The sequence below is a fragment of the Mesitornis unicolor genome, unplaced genomic scaffold (genome assembly GCF_000695765.1).
Source record: "Mesitornis unicolor isolate BGI_N332 unplaced genomic scaffold, ASM69576v1 scaffold12216, whole genome shotgun sequence".
NCBI lineage: Eukaryota > Metazoa > Chordata > Aves > Mesitornithiformes > Mesitornithidae > Mesitornis > Mesitornis unicolor.
Genome location: NW_010191754.1, coordinates 44,108 through 57,682, shown reverse-complemented (window position 1 = coordinate 57,682; position 13,575 = coordinate 44,108). Strand labels below are relative to the sequence as shown.

General features: G+C 36.3%; 1 protein-coding gene across 1 annotated transcript in view; it reads left to right on the top strand.

Moving 5' to 3' along the window:
* Positions 1–13,575, top strand: part of STXBP5L (syntaxin binding protein 5-like) — a 97,161-nt gene that overhangs the window by 59,105 nt on the left and 24,481 nt on the right. The gene's annotated exons all lie outside the window — the stretch shown is intronic.

The window sequence follows — 13,575 nt, the reverse complement described above, 5'->3', positions numbered from 1 at the left end:
AGAGTGTATGACAGCTGCTCAGATAAATGGAATGTTTTTAAAAGGCTGTTCTGAAAATCAAGCTGCTCTTTGTGTTAGTGCCTAAAATGGATATAGGATCCTAACACCTGGTATCCAAATTAGAGAATTTTCATGTAGCAGTGTTAGTGTTGTATATTTTGATGCTGGGTTGATCCTTCGCCTTGTCCCAGAGCATCCAGTTAAAGTGACAGCTAGGAATGGGCTACTGGGAGGGCTATGCTGATTCTACTGGTACCAAAATGTTGCTCAAGAGCCTGAAGGGCTCCCCTACTCTTCCCAGAAGGAAGGAAACAAGGACGGACAGACGGACGGGCAGACAAACAGACATCTAGCATAGGTGCCAGCTGATTTCTTCTGCCACATTGCAGGCTTTGTAGTTTATGACACTTTGCAAAAGAATGCAACCGAATTTCTTCTTAGGGGCTCTGTGAATTGAAATGGTAAGTGGCTGTTTGGGGCATCCTTCTGACCTAAAAGCTTATTAAATAGGAATTACAAAGAACTTGTTCCTTACATTCATATGTCCCAGTGTTCCTGTCACTGTGATGTTTACCATGTGAGACGTTCTTTAGAAGATTAATAGTTAGCTGAAAAATACTTCATTGTTCACTTCTAGTAGCAGACAGTATGGGTAAGGAGTAGAATCTAGAAAACAATGTGAAAAAATACTGAATGAATAGAAAATGAAAGAACTATGTTGGAAATTAAGTCCTCTGAATAATTAATGCAAGATTTCTTAAGGCATTCTTTTAATAAATTTAATGCCGTTTTGACTGCTACAAGACATGCTTCATTTCAGTTCTCTGATGTTCATTGTTTAAAAATGTGCTCGTGTGTAAGGAAATGAAAACATTTTTGAACAGAAGCAAAACCATAATTTTATTGCACAATTGGAACACAACAGATAATTAAATCTTTAGTAAACTGAACGCAATATTTTGATGTCTAGATAACACCACATTATATCCTGAAGCTGCTGTATCTGTTTCTGTGCAATGTCTTCCTTTCCATAATATTACAATAATGTCTTCTGTCTCCATTATCTGTACAATGTGCCCTCTCTTTTTCAAATGGTATCTTGAGGTATGATGTCGTCAGAACTCATAATTTCATTGCACCCTCTTATTAAATTGGTTTCCAGGTGTTTAAATATTTATGATATGCTGTATAACCAGCATTTGCAATATTTGCCTTAATCTCATTTGTGTTGGTTTTTTTTTACTCATTCCTGTCATCACAAGGTAAGATATTGCAGCACACAGCCAAAGCTGTGTAAAGCACCATTCAATTATTGAGAGCTGGAGTAATGTTTTTTCCAGTGCTTCTTTGTTCAGTTACATTTATTTTGCTGAATGGTGTACATGAAAATATTTAAACCATATTTAAACCTTTATATGCTGATTTTAAAAAAAACAGTGCTACAAATTTGCAACATGGTGTTAACCAGAAGATGGCATGTTGTTTTCCCTCGCTCCTTTTTCTTTCTTACTTATTAACAACTACCTTTCTCCTTTTTCTGTTGTTTCAGTTAAAGGATCAAGAAAGTTAAGTCTGCCAACAGATCTTAAGACTGATCTTGGTACGGTAGGCGAAAGCCAGCAGCTTTAAACTTCCTTACATTCATTGGCAAAACATTTTACCAACTGATTCATGAGATAACACAATAACCTTGGAGGCTTTGTCTGAAAAGGCTTTCTAAAAACCACCTATTAACCCATACAGTTCTGTTGGCAGCTCTCAGCATTTTGCTTGTTTAATATTCATTTATTTCATGTAGACACATTTTACCAGTCATTACACACTGTGTGTGTAATATTTTATAATGAAAAGGCTGCAGAACTTTTGACACACTTGAGCTGTTATAACTGGTTGTCAGTGATGTTTATCTCTGCCTATAACACCCAATGCATGCACTAATCTATTTTCTTTATTTGATGTACAGATTCCATGCCACAACAGTAATAAAACAGTTGAAGATGTATATTTTATGGTGTCTTTGAACTTCTGAGAAGTCAGATCAGAAGTCAGTCATTTGTGTCTCAGTTCTCTCCTTGAGACTTAACTTCAGCCAACTGTTAAGTACACAGTTTGCTGTAACCTTTTTCTCAATTCTTCTTTAATAGTTTGGTGGAAATATGTAGTAAGTGAGAGCAAAAATTTAACCTCAAAAAAAACTAAAATGAAAATTCAACGTCTTGCATAACCTAAAAATGTTTGGGGAAGATCATGCCTTGTTAAATATCCACATAAAGGGGATTGCTCCTGGCATTTCAGTTAGAATGTGTGGTTCACACAAGGATTTTTTAAATTGTCTTTAAATATTCTCAGTCTCAAGGAGTCCTTTCTGGTTTTGCTGTCATGGGAAATGTCTCGTGCAAGATCACTGAGAAAAATCCATGTAGCCATGCCTCAGTACTCTGAGTGTCTTTTTAGAGATAGAAATTAAAGTTGGATCACATCCTTGCATAATGCAGCTGAACTTAATAGCTGTCACTAGGAATCATGTGTATGTAATAACTAATGTAGCACTGCTCCCCAAGGCAGAAGTCAGGGGAATAAACGTGTCTTCCACCTTCTAAATGACTGAGGGACTTAGAAAATCGCTAAGAGCTCCTGATAAAGATTAAGTAAATGAATGCTTCAAAATCACTGGGAAATTCAATCCAGATTGTGCAGATTTCAGTGTACAGAGTGATTTAGTTGAAATAACTTACTCCATCATTAACAGTGATGTTTGAGAAACTAGGAATATAGGAATACAAGCAAACAAAAAATTGGAGTGGAAAATGGTAATACTGATAATATCCCAGAAAGGTAAAAGGAGACATGTTGGCAGCCATAGACCCATAAACTTATTATTTATCACTAAATAAATGGGCAGCTATTAAGAGGGAAAGTGAATACACAGAGTAGCAAAATAGCCATAGGGTAGCACCTAAGGCTATACCATATTCTATAGATCAGACTTCTTTTTTTTAATTATTATTCAAAATATATAATCGTGAAGGACACAAAGCGTGAAATAGATTTATATCCTGAATCATAATGAAAGAAAAATATAAATTTGATGTGTAAAAGGCTGGATTAATAGGGTTCTTAGAAAAGCAAGAAACAAATCAATGTAACTAGCAATGGTGACACTTTACTGCATAATATTGGAATCGGTGTTAAGATTTGATTCTGTTCAGCATCCTGAGATGGGCAACATTTAAAGTCAAATATCAGAGAAAAAAAAACTGCCTTTACCCTCAGCATTCCTGTAATCATGCTGGGAGCTGGACAATATTGTAAGCTTTGCTTGGAATATACTGAGAAATTGAAGGCAGATTTATGTTTAAAGAAACCAAAACAAAACAATGCAAAGCCCCAAAAAAACAAGTAAACAAAAACCACCCATAAAACCCCAAGAACTGGGGAGCAGGACAATTATGTACAAAAGGAAAGCTTGTAAAAGTTAAACAAATTCAACCTAAGAGCACAGGAGGCATGATGATCCATCTTAAATGTATGACATATGTAGGGAAGTTTGAAGATTAGTGGAATGCATAATCCTATCTGTGATTTTTATTTCAAAACAGTCATGTTTCTACCATTCCACTACTTACCTGTACTCATTATTTTTAACAGTATAGAATAAGTTAAGTATAAACTAAAAATAAGACTAAGAAGGTCTATTTCAGCATCCTGCAGAAACTAGTGGAGCTCGATTAATTTCAAAAGCTTCATACAGACCAAAAGGTATTACTGAATTGTCACTTTAGCTTTCCGTTTGTTGTCACTGCCACAGCTGTTGGGTACTCTGTACTCACATTACCAAGAAGCCTAGTGGATTGCTAAGGATAAAGGATGTGGAAGGAGCATTCAGTGTATAAGCTGGCAATTACTCAGGGTAAACAACTGCAGAGGAAGGTTAAAAAAAAAAAAAACACAACCAAAACAAACAAAAAAACCCAAAAAAAAACCAAAACCCAAACTTGTTTCAGTTCTCCTTCATGACTGTCTTAGAAGGGCAGAAGAATAGAGTTAATCATTCTAGCCATTAAAACTGTGCTGAATTATAGATTGCTTAGTTTACAACAGACTGAGAAAAGCCTCTCTTTCTCCATGTATGGAGCTAAATTCAAATGAGAGTTCCTGGAAAATGTGAAGAATAATGTCTGCATTTCATTTAATTCTGCTCCGAAATGTCCTTGATACCCTGGCAGAGCTCTAAGTGATTAGTTATCCACTGTTTGGCAGTTGCCTAAGTTTGTACGCATAGACTGATATTCAGGGGATAACAATAGTCTCTGGCCCACACTTCTTTTAAAGATACTCAGGTCACCACTTTCAAATGATATGATACTGTACATCCATCCCTTTGGCTCTGGCTCCTAGCTTTTCACAGAGCGCTGATACATCGCCTACTCTCAGCACAAACCGCAGCTAATTGGGAAATACATTAGCATTTGGCAGCTTACAGTTCTGCTCCCTTCTTAGGATGTGGCTCATGTAATGTCCTTGCTTTCACTTTGCTTTGAATTGTAATAGTAGAGGTTAAGTAGAAGTTAAATGTGTTGCAGATGGAGGTGCTGCCAGTACTGAGAATTGCTTGGGGAGTGGTTTGCTAGCATTTAAGGGAATAATGTGTGATCTGATGACTGAGGGTGTTCTAGTTAAACCTGGATTTTCATGACTCAAAAGTACTTTAGGACTCCATTTTGACCCTTGTATGACTGATAATTTAGTTTATCTCAGCATCTTTTTATTTTGATGTAGTGATTATTATCTACACTTGCTGAAGAACTTCTCACCTGCGGATGCCATATCCTCACACAGAAATGTGAGAATGTACCATATGTGAGGATACACTGAAACTTCTTGATAGTTTTAGTTACTGCAGATCATAGTAACCCAGTGTTTATTTGAGGTGGCCAGAAGGAAGGTGTATCATTGCTGTTGCATATACTGTACAGAGGTAGCTCTGAATGATAGTATCTTTATTTTTGAGTCTAATACTGTTTTCCAAAGTTTTCCAAAAACATCATCTGCATTTCTGTACACTGTTGCAGTGAAATGAATTATGGAGATAATTCTAATCTAATTTAATCAAGTGGAGAATCTGGGATATATCCAGACATACACAGAGGCTTTTATAGGAGAGTTTTTGTACTTTCCTCTTAGGAAGTATTTCAGCTCATTTCATTAAAAGCGTTCAAAGTTTCCAGGTGATCACAGGGAGCTAGACAGAAGTCTTAACTAAAATGGAGATACTTGGTAACTGCTATTTTTTATTTAGTTCCTATGAGCAGATGGTTTCACTGTATGAATTTATGCTATCACCTAGACTTTATTAGCCAAAGAACAACAGAAAATGCAAATAGAGACAGACATCCCTAGTTTCATCTTGCCAAGCTGTGATCTCTAGAAGATTAATATAATTTCCTATGCTTTCTGCAGATATTTTTAAGCAGCGAATGAATTCTTTACCCAGGTCAGAGTTAATGTGACCCATTTTATACAGCAGTGAAAACCTAGACAAAAATAACAAATAAGCTCAGTTTTTTTCAAGAATTTGCGAAATGTCTTCTGATATAGCAGCCCAAAAACTTTAATTCTGAAAGCTGACTTCATAAAACACAATTGTAGGGGTCAGACAAAGGAGCTTGGATCATAGCTCTGTATTCCATTTTGTGCATGTATGAGGTCTGTGGAATCTGGTTGGTTTTGTCTTTGGTTTTTTTCTTAAAGATTTGTGCTTATCATAATAGAATTACAATATTAAAGAATACCACCATGCAATGCCTTTGTAGTTCATTGCAAGGAAAGTGTCATTTTCTGGATGCTCCCAAGCCTATGAAACAGTACGTGGATATCATAAACAAGACCTCTATTTTTTTTTTTAAGGATAAGCAGTGGGTTTACAGCAGACATTAGGCACTGGCAAAATTTTGAAGCTTTTAATCTGTTTTTGCTTAGTGCTACATTGCATAAACTGGTAGATTATAAGTGGAGTGTCCTGTACTAGTTTTTCTGGCTCTGGATCTGTAATTTAATTTACAATGTCGAAGAACATATCAGAAAATTTGAAATCATATGAGTTGCTTTCCTCCTTAGTCTGACATTTTTAGAAAAGACAATACAAATATCCAGCTTTAACAATGTTTTTCTTGAATTAATTGGCAATATACATTGAAAATTTTCTATATTTTTACATGCGAAGGACTTTATGTACTGTCCAGTGTGTGTCTACTTCCAGAAGGATAATTTCTGTTAACCTTTCAGTCTGAAAAAAACAGCTGTATTCAGAAATCATCTGAACTCTGCTTGTAGTCATAATCATAGCATAGTTAAGGTTGGAAGGGACCTCTAGAGGTTGTCTAGGCCATCACCCTGCTTAAAGCAGGTCTAGTTAGAACAGGTAGGTCAAGGCAGTGTCCAGTTGAATCTTGAATGCCTCCAAGGACAGGGGGTCCACAATCTCTCTGAGCAACCTCTTCCAGTATTTGATCATTCACACAGGAAAAAATGTTTTTCCTGATATCTAACCAGAATTTCCCGTGTCCCAAGTTGTGTCCTTTGCCTCTCATCCAGTCACTGCAGCTCTGAGAAGAGTCTGGCTCTATCTTCTCCACATACTCAGATCAAGTAGTAGCAAACAGCAAAAATTCTCCCCTGAGTCTTCACTTCTTAAGGTTGAAAAAACCCCAAGTCTCAGCCTCTCATGTAAGCCAGCTCCCTTACCAGCTTGATGGACTTCTGCTGAACTCATGCCTGTATGTAAGTATGCTATTTGTAATGGAGAGCCCAAAAGTAGGCACAGGACTTGAGATGCAGTCTGACAAGCACCAAATAGAGGAGAAGGATTACATCCCTCAAGCTGCTGCTGTGTTCTCACTGATTCAGTGAAGGAGACGGTTTGCCTTTGTTGCTGCAAGTTTGATCACTTTAAAATGAAAAACATTGTGGGTTAGACTAAAGGCTTTCACTCTTACAGAAATGTTTTTAAACATTTTGCCTCTCTACAGTTTCATGTTTTCAGGTTTGGATTTTGATATTCTGTAGCTAGGACCATACAAGACAAAAGTGTCTCTCATCTGCTGAAGGTCAGGTGCATGACACCATGAATTTCTTCCTTAATTGAATAAGACAAGGTTTATGGTAATTTTAAAAAGAAAACCTATATTAATGGATATCTTAGCACTCTGCCAGTCCAAATGACCAGAATAAAAAAAAGCAGCGAAAGGTGATCATCAGGTTAGCTCTGTCAACTATTATGGCATAATAGGTTGTATTTCAAACACAGAAAGGGGCTATGTTCTGACTTCTAATGTTTCCATATTTAAAACAAACAAACAAACGAACGAAAACCCCCAACCAAAACAAAACTGATTTATATGGGAGATTTAACATGCAAGTAGTTTAAAGGAAAGGTAAGTTTGTAAAATTGTCAAAATGATACTGTAACTAAAATGTTTGTAACTGATACAGTTAAAGGTAGTCACAAAGGAAACAACAAAACAAGCTGTAAAGATCATCATGTATTTAAGAGTTGATAATAACAAAATGTTACACAATTGTTAGTCTTGCAATGTAGTAGATATTCACTGTTCCTAAGTTCTCTGTTTTTACCTAAAGAAGAGTTCCTTTCTAAGGACTCTCAAAGGTAAGTCATTTTCCACTCCTTTCAAGCAATGCAAATACATATGTAGTATTTCTTCTGTTCTATGGTCTCTGTACACTTCTCAGGTTGTAACATCCTCTAGCAGTCAAAATCTGGGGCTACACATAGACTTACTAGACCTGCCTTGACCCAGAGGTCCTCTATAATAGATAGAGCTCTAGGATTGGGATTGAGCTCTCACACTGACCATCAGCTGTAGCCAGAGATTCAGGAATGAGACAGATGGTCCAATCACCTTGTTGAGACTTAAAACAACATCCAAAGTCTTAGTAACTGAGCTGTGTGTACAAATGTTTACAGAAGAATATTTACAAAGTAATTATTTTCCATGTATAACTATTTTGACCACAAAGTGATAACAAAAGAAGGATAAATAAGAACTCTAGATCAGAAGTTATCAACTACAAAATCTTGTTTTGCGACATTAAGAGTGAAGAATTGTTAATATTTTATTTATTACAATAACCTGGTATGAAGTCTCTCAAAAAATCTACAATGCATAATGTTAACAAGTTTGGAAAAACTTGGATTACTTTTTTTTAGAATTGTTTGCTGCATTAAAATTATGTGAAAACTTAATTATATTTTGAATGCCTCATTTGACCATGTCTGAGCCTTTTTCTGTTGAGTATTTGCAAACATAGTATTTATACGTTAGCATCTGTGGAGTGGTGCTAGCTCAGTTATTTTGGTAAAATAACTCTAGGTAAAAACAATGATTTTTGGAAAACTCAGGGGAAGAATCTCTGGAAGAATCCGGTTATAACAGGCTACAAACACGTTTGTTGTAATTATCTTATATTTTTTTCATTCTTTTCAGATGGAAAGGTAAAGGTTTTTTTAGAAGTTCTCCAGGTCATATGTGTCATGCTTTATTTTTGTCATGTTCACATTGAAAAAATGTTTCCAGTCCAACCTCTTTGAAGAAATTTTCATTTTCAAAAACAGAGAATTAAATCCAGGTTTTTCCATCTTGAAAATGCAGGTGTAATGCTATTCACAAGGAGTGCTCAGGACTAGTTGTTCATATCCTAGGTTGTCTTGTGGTTCATCCACTGTATTTGCATGTTTTAGTGTTGTCCTCTGTGGAGCTCAGGATGTATCATGTTTCATGCTTATGTTTCAGAATTAAATCAAGTTTTCTGTCTGTGTTTTCCTGTTTATTGAACAAAGCATAGCAATTATTTATGTGACATTATTCTGTTGAGGTACAACGAGTGCTGTGTACTTTTTGAGCCAGTATTCCAGTAGGGTGATCTTGTATGAACACTACATATTCAGCAGAGGAATCTGAGGAGCAGAGTTAGATCCAAGTAGTCTAAAATTTTCCCACTGTGCTCAGGGAACAAAGCTAGATTTATTTTTAGCTTTGCACTGCCAGGTTTGGTTTTTTAGATATGATAATGTACAGGTGATGTTATGACATATGGTAATCTATTATTAGTGTTCTTCATTTGGATAGTGTTTATTTTGTATTTTGGTTTAATTGTTCATAATTGCAGGCAGAAATACTAGTTTTAAAAGGGGCTGTGCCAGTAACATAGCACTTAACATTTTCATTCACTTCATAGTATATTTTATTTTCCTGAAAAATAAATCTGTTCACCTCACTTTAAAAAAAAAGGATGATATCTAGGATCAAGCATATGATACGAGTTCATTGCCATAAGAATACCATTATATTACACAGGCAGTATATTACAATGTCAGCACATTATACTCTTAGTGTGAACCTAAATGTACTAGCAGTAGGTCAATAGGGCAATTCATCCTTCCTCTTCAAACTGATGAAGATGTGATGATAAATATATACTTTTGCTAGCAGAACATCTGTAAACCTTTTCTTGCTAAACCCTGCTCCTCCTCTTCTGCCTGGTTGACAGAACTGCACCAAGATAAAACTGTGGTCCTGACTTTGTAAGGGATTTTCTTTTAAGACTAATTTGTTAAAAGCTTAAAGTGTCAGTCTATATTCTCAATAATGAATGTTCATGCTATTTTTATACATATTTTGATTATTTTACATGCATACCTGAGACTGTTCTTAAGGACATTTGTACAGTTATGAAATCTCTTTTTAATTGATTTAAATGTGTATCTCTTTGCTGTGTAAAGGAAAAAGGTTAGTCACACCCGTAATTATTACCCAAAATCTAATCTATTGATAGTACACAAAAATGCCCCAGTGAAAAGAGATGAACCTTTCCTCTCTTTAACAGCAGAGTTTGTATTCCTTAGCATTTGTTGAGGATATTTCTCTGGGACTCATTTTTCAGTTTCTTTCTACTCCACATTAAAGCACCTCTCTCTGGTCCTCTTGCCTGCTCTTTTATTGATTACTTCCTTGCAACTTAGGATGATATTATAATGCATCTAATTAGTCATAATAAAATTACTTTGTTCTCAGCCTCTCTCAGATCATTAGTAAGAACTGGTTTTCAGCTAGTTTTTCTGTGTTAATTTATCCCTTTGTTAGAACTGAAAAAAATGGTTGGTCTTATTTTTTATTATTTATGTCTAGTGTAAATCCATTTTCTAGGCAGCAACTGCAAATGCATGTTTCTTCTTCCTTAGTGACACTTCTAATACACTTGGTTGTAACAAGGGTTCATCTTTTCACTGGTAAGTCATTGGTCCCTTTTGCTTTTGCAGAGGTCACCAAGTAGTTTAAAGCAGTTGTATGACAAGGCAGGTTGTGTAACATGTACATGTTACTGTGTGTAAACTAAAATCAGCACGTGTATATATATATAGTACACTCCCTGACTGTGTAGTACTGCTCAAAAAAATTAGATTAATTGAGGCTTTCCAGCAGGCTTGCTGCTGTCATGTTCCACACTGCATCTCTTGTAAGACATCTCTCAGTTGCTTCATCAAGTTCACAGTAACTAATGTTACTTCTTCAGTACCTCTAATTCTTATACTCTCACTGGTATTTTGTGTGACACACTGACCTTCCATCCAGTACAGGTCTGTTTCCTTTTTTAAACAGTTTTTGGGGTGCACACTGCACTGAAAGGTGCTGCTGTTTGGTACAGCTAAAGCATTTTTAATTTGTATAGGTAACACAAAGGCAGCCCAGGCAAAGGCAGACAACCAGGACCTGCACTGTAGAAGCAGCACATGGAAAACATTAGAGAATTATATGTCATGAACACCTAAGTATCTAAGGTGTGTTAAAATATATAAAATGTCTTACTAGCTGCTTTATTAAACCAGTGGAGTTAAATCAGTATAAAATGGACTATGTATTGGGGTAATCTGCTATGCATACTTCCAATGTCTTGCATGAGCCTTAAGTTTATAATTAATGAACAGAATAGCTACAAACTGAGCCCTAGATATTTAGTTCACTATCCATGAACAGGATGAAAGGCTGCTGCCCTGGCAGAGTGGGATGACTGTTACACAGTCTGGAGACTGCTTCAAGGATAAGCTCCACTGAGCCAGGATGCCCAAATGTAGTGTATTAGTAATTCTGGTACTTGCTGCTGGAATCTAGGAGCACTAGAGAGTATAACAGAAATTCCCTTGGCCTCCTGGGCCACAGCACCCATGGGAAGGGATAGGAGGCAAATGAAGTGGCGGAAAAGCATAGAAAAGAGAAGGGGGCTTTTTGTGCAGTGCTTTCTGCCCAAGGAACTATTCTCTGCCTTCCCTAGAAGAAGAGTTAGGAGCCGTTGCCCTATTGCATCAACAGCACAGACCAATCCATGCACTGTTTTTTAAGTACCAATGTCAACTGATGCTCTGTATCAACTAATATTTCTGATATGAGGAAAAACCCCAGTGACCACATGACAAAAGCAGTAAGCCAGCAAGGAAAAAAGTTAAAATGCTGTCCTTCCTTGTAAATCAAAAAAAAGCTGGAAAAAGCACCATATTTTTACAAGCCTTCTCTATTTGTTCTTTGAGGAGATTAGAAGGCATCTGTCATGGCAAAGGAGGATCAGGTGACTCGTGTCTTAGAGGGCTAGTAAATCATTGCAGTCATTTTGGCAAAGGGTGGTAGCTTGAGCATTCTCACAGTCTCCCTTAGAAAGTACACTGTAGGAATCGAAGACTGTTTTTTTTCTTGCCACTTTTCTTACACACTTTTTTTCCAGACAGGATGGTAAGGAATACTTTCTTAAGTAGTACATAACTTTCTTTAGAAATGTTTTGTATCACTGATCTTATACCATAAAAACCATTTTTAAATACATACATAGGATTTTCTCATAGATTTGGGTGTTCTTTATCTCCTCAATTCTTACCAGCTTCTTTGCAGAAATGTTGCAGTCATACTTCTCATAATTGTATTATTCTTTGTACACTGTCTTTACTGTTTTTACTTAGGTTTGACGAGCTGCATTGCTCCTTGTTGTATACATTTAAAAAATAGTATCTAATCAAAAGAATGGAACAGTGTTAAAAGACAGAAAAGTGTGTAGCTGATCACTAAAATCCCTTGTATGCTCATTGTTGTAGCACTCACATTTTAACAACTTCAGTACTTGAAGGGATATCCCTGCAACTTCTAGGATGAGGCCTGTTTGTTTTTTTTTCTACACAGGAACTGACTTTGCTTATTTGGAAAGGCCTTATCAAAACAACTGAAGGGATTTAGATGCCCAGATCCTACTGCTTGTTTTTGTTTAATTTGGACCTTTGAAAGTAACTGAGACAAGCAAGCATACTAAGGGAAATACAGCATAAAATACAGCATAAAATTTGGCATAGTGAATAAGGATTCAGAGGAATTATGCCCATTCTGTACAATGTTCAGGGGAAGGGACTCACAAATGTTGTTGATATTTCTATAGAATATGATTCTTTTTTTACTCTGTTATGTTCCTCACCACTTCCTAGGATCCCCCTGGAGATAATTAGATATCATGCTGAAACTCCTTCACACAAACTGAGTTTTGAAGAAAGGAAGCAGCTGGATGAGGATGTGTCTGCTGCTGAGGTTGAACAGTTAGCCTGTACCCTTGAGCAAAGCCCCTGATCTCAGAGGACTTTCTACTGAAATATATGAATAGTTCCAGCATATTTTGTAAAATTCCCCAACTATAAGTTGAATGAATCATCCACATCAGTTCTGTATCTGCTGTTATCGCAGTTAATAGCCATGTATTAAGAAACATGATAAGTTTCATGAGAGTTGTGTCTCCTACAGAGCCGTCTCATTATGCAGTACAGATACTAAATTGCTTTCTAAACTATAATACTGAACAATTCTTTCCAATTTTGTTCATTATGACTGAACTGCTTTCACATGGAAAAGACCTGACTTACACATTGGAAGACTACATATAATACCACACTATTCAATATAGAACCTGTTTTGTCATCTGAATATAGAAACAGAGTTTCATCATGTGCAGTGGAGCTATCATGGCATGGTAACCAGGAAATAAATTTATCTTGGTATATTAATATTCATCTTTTCCTTAGATACAATACAAATCAAAGAAAATTAACTGGATGTGGTACTTACATACACAGAATCTTGAGGATTACTCTGATTCTCAGATATAAATAACCTGACATTTAAAATGAAGGCAGAAACTCCAAGTTTGTCCTTACCTATAGTATTGAGCTTCCATAGTTTTGAATAGAAATATTCAGTGTGCTTGCATAAGTCTGAATTTTTGTTACGCTTATTACCTACTGTTTACTTAAATTGGTAAGTATGAATTACCTGCTTACCAGAAATAATTCAGTTATAGTGTCACGAGGATGGAGCCAGGCTCTTCTCGGTGACAAACAATGATAGGACAAGAGGTAATGGGCACAAGCTGGAACACAGGAGGTTCCACTTAAATTTGAGAAGAAACTTCTTCTCAGTGAGGGTGACAGAGCACTGGAACAGGCTGCCCAGAGAGGTTGTGGAGTCTCCTTCTCTG